This window comes from Aplysia californica, unplaced genomic scaffold (assembly GCF_000002075.1).
Source record: "Aplysia californica isolate F4 #8 unplaced genomic scaffold, AplCal3.0 scaffold00420, whole genome shotgun sequence".
Lineage (NCBI taxonomy): Eukaryota > Metazoa > Mollusca > Gastropoda > Aplysiida > Aplysiidae > Aplysia > Aplysia californica.
The window spans coordinates 678,990-683,180 of NW_004797690.1; positions in this window are offsets into that span (position 1 = coordinate 678,990).

Below are 4,191 nucleotides of genomic sequence, written 5' to 3' on the forward strand. Positions count from 1 at the left end.
TTTTCCCCTCTCTTTGTCTTCCCCCGCCTACCTTTGTAATTGTTTTTTTTAACCCCAAAACGAACTAGTAGCTAGCTTTTGTGAAGAAGGAACTACCAGAAATATACACTCGACAGTTGGATTCGAAATCTGAACTTCAGCACAAATGCCAAGTTTGTCTGCCACCTAAGCAACAAGGAATGGCATACTTTTCACAATTCAAACATATTATTTTCCTTTATGTTGATAAAGGACAACTTTTGAGATAAGAGCAGGAGGGTTTAAAGTTCAAAGATATTCATGCTTTATTCTTGCATTCACTTCCGTATCAGCTCGTTGATCGAGTGTGTTTGTTTTGTTGGGGTTATATCTTTGCCTGTTTTGTTTCGTTTATTTTTTGCGTTGGGTGACACTTTGAAGTGAGAAATGTATTGAAAAATTCTAACATTCAGTTACAAAGTCTATGAGACTGCATGGCATTGATACATAACTCTGTGAACGTTTGTTGGAGTTCTTTTTTTCTAATCTTTCAGGGATGTTCACACCAATATTTTTGTGTGTTTTCTTTGTTAAAAAGATAAAGACTTTAGTGTTTAAGCTTAGACATATTTTGAGTTTGAGGACTGCCTAAATCTTCAGTGGGAGAAGTGTCCACCTTTTAGCAACACTCTAAGTTGGGCAACACTCACTATTCTTGAGTCATTTTTTTTGGTCTTCGCTTTTTTATTGCAGTTGTTTTGCTGCTGTTGCTGTTGCTGCAACTGTTGCTGCAACTGTTGCTGCTGTTATTGTTGTTGCTGCTGCTGCTGCTGATGATGATGGTGGTGATTTTTTTGTTCGTTTCCTTAATGGGCCTGACGGACTCCACGAAGAAATTTTCGAGTGAGAGCTAGGCTCTTTTTCGGGTCCATTGTCAATATGCTTAGCAGACCCTCCACTCTCCAAAAAAATGATGATGATGATGATGATGATGATGATGATGATGATGATGATGATGATGATGATGATGATGATGATGATGATGATGATGATGTGCTGTTAGTTCTGCTGTTGTCTCTCGCTGAAATTGCCAGTTTTTGTAGTCATTGTTGTTTTGATTTCTGTGTTCAATTTTGTTGTGTTCAGTTATTGTACGTCGTCGTCGTCGTCATCGTTGTTGTTGTCGTTGTTGTTGTTGTTGTTGTTGTTGTTGTTGTTGTTGTTGTCGTTGTCGTCGTCGTGGTCGTTTTTATTGTTGCTGTTATGATGATGATGCTGATGAACATGTTCCACAAAACAGACTATTTGGATTTGTTTTAAAACATGATTTGGATTAAATAGAGACACAACCATACTACACCCCTTACCCAACTTCTCCTCTTTTTCTGTCCCTGTGGGTATTTGAAAAAACTATTCGAATAATCCAGGGTTTTGGATTCAAATTCAAATTCTTTTTTAACTTTCGATAAGATGAACCAATTCCAAAACCATTTTAATTCTTAGAGTCAAAATATAGGACTATGGCACTTTCCCCCTTTTTGCTTTTTGTCTTCAACCTTTGTCCATTTATTTGCTTGGGGCGGTTTTCATAAATCAGCTCTAGAGGGAGATAGCGCTAGAGAGGTAGTGAGCTGTTCTTTCTCTGGCTTTCCCTTTTTCCAACTTATGTTTGTTTTTCAAATATTTGACAAAGGATCTCAAGTGTGGAGATAATGGACTGGCAAAGAATTCTAATATGAGCTATCGAGTTTACCTGTGTTTGTGTCAACCCCTCAACAGGTTTTTCCGCTCTCCACCTCCTGATCTTAGACTGTTAGTTTTCAAAACTGAAGATAACAGCTTTTTGCCGTTATAGATCTAGTGTATTTGTCCTTCTTTATCGGTTACAGTGTCCTTTTCAGTAATAAAAACAATAGCAACACAATGACACCATAAAGACATCTATCAATATTATTACATCGTCATTGTTACTTGACGACTGTTTCAGCTCACACTATCCTCTCCCTCTTGGGGCGCTGGGGTAGATTTTTAACAGTTGGGCGTGCATGTAACATGTTCACAAGAAACACTACAAAAATATACTTGCAAAACAAAATCCAAAAAGCAAACCCAACAAAATAACAATTAGACGACGATAGAAGGGACCTGGGTTAAAAATCTCAGTTGGGTAATCTATGAGCTCAGGGTAGCAGCTGGGAGCTCGTATGTTTTATTATCAGATAGAATTTAACGTACTTCTAAATGTGGATTGTGTGGATTCTCAGACCTTTTTGGCCTAATCATATCGGAAACAGACATCTGAACGTAAGCACTGACGCAGATGGGCAAACAAGAGTTCAAACCATGTTTTCTGCGGAACTAGATCTATAGGCATAATTTGCATACACGTATTAAAATTTTATTTGCAGTCAAAACATTTGTCCAGAACGTTTAGATTTCTTTAAAAACAAAACAACCTGAAGACGTTTCATTTTTCTAGCAGTGGATGGTAATACCAAATTAACTTCAGCATTCACGTGAATGTAGTGCAAAAACATTCTTTATGATAATCATAACAATTACATTTACCTAACGCGTATCTACACTCTGTAGCAAACTTAGGTGCTTTACAACTACTACATGTATTACCAAAGCAGACCCAAGATATAGCATTGGGGGCTCTCGAGGCCTAGAGGTTAAAGTGTTGGCCTCTGACGCAATGGTCCCGGGTTCGAATCCGGGTACCGACTGAAAAGTTTTCTTCTCTAAAATTGTCTCCTTTCGCCTCTTTTCCTGCTCTCTAGCTATGTTCCGTCATCTGCTTTCGTCTGCCCTTTCTCCCCCCCCCCCCAACCTCCTTTGCTCCCTCCTCTGGGCTCCTGACTTTTTCTGCAGCCTTTGTACTGCTGTTCTTTGGCTCCTTCTTACTGCTGTCTTTCAGCCACACCCCTCATCTTCTGGTAGGAAAGATCTACACTTAGCCTTCTCGGACAAGGGCGAAAAATCTTTGAGTAAGATCCCTTGCTGATCTAAAATCGATAAGAGTAGGCTTCGGGCAAAAATTCAAAATGTCCTACCAACTAAAAAAGCTTAATTTGTCCCGCGCGCTCATATGACATAACATTCTAGGACATTCTTGACTATCCGGGAAGCATATATTGCAAGCTGCAGGTGTCATACGCTAAAACACCAACAACTGACTGGAGCTTTCGTGGTCTATAGTTCGGTACCAATTCCCTCGCGGCTGAAGTGAAGAAAATTGGTGGGGAATAAGTGGCCATCCCAAGAATGTCGGGCCTTTGACAGGATTCGAACCCACGATCTCACGGTTACGAGTCCGAGACCCTTACCACTTGACCACCGACACCAAGCGCACAACTTTAAAAAAACGTTTTTTGTATAATCATGTTCCAATTGCCGAGTGGTGAGGGATCTCAAGTTCACAAAAAAGCCAAACGTTTGTCGGTGACTTGTGGTTTAGTTGGGTGGTCTCTGGGATGTCGTTGAGAGTGAATAGAATATATATTCTTGCTAAAAAAACAGGGTACTGCATTGGGACGACCAGCAATTGCATGCTAATTGCCTGTATTCGTGTGATATTGTGGGTCCCGTTATATTGATGTATTTTTGTTTTTATTTGTCTTTATATATATATGCTTGGACATTGTACGCTATCGTGTACCAGATTTCTCTACGGGGATAAATCGCTACCTTGAATTACAAAATCATATTTGCTCAGTACATAGTTTTGAGAAATTTGACTTGAAAATTTTGAGTTTCACAACATGCCAAGCTTATTCGAGCGCAGTTCTTTGAATATCTCGATAACGCCTCTGAATAATATTATGATTTTGATAGAGCAGATAGAGCATTTAGTTTCTAACGCCATTGTCTAAATAACTCAAAACGGTCAAAACTGGGATTTTTTATTTTTTTTGTGGTGTTTAACTGACATTTGGGTTGTTCAAGTTATACAAATGTCTTGAAAATGTAAGACACATGTACATGTGTAACTGTTGCTAAACTTGAACAACCCTAGTGTTGTATGTAATCTGAGATTGGTGAGAATCTGGGACGCGTTCTGTGGTAACGGTGAAGGGTGTAGCCCAGGCTGGGGACTGTAGTGTCGTCTGTTTAGAGAGGGAGAGAGAGAACGAGACTGGAGGAGAGAGAAGGAGAGGGAGGAGGAGAGAGAAAGGAGAGAGGGAGAGAGGTGGACAGAGAGGGAGGGAGGGAGGGAGAGGGAGAGAGCGA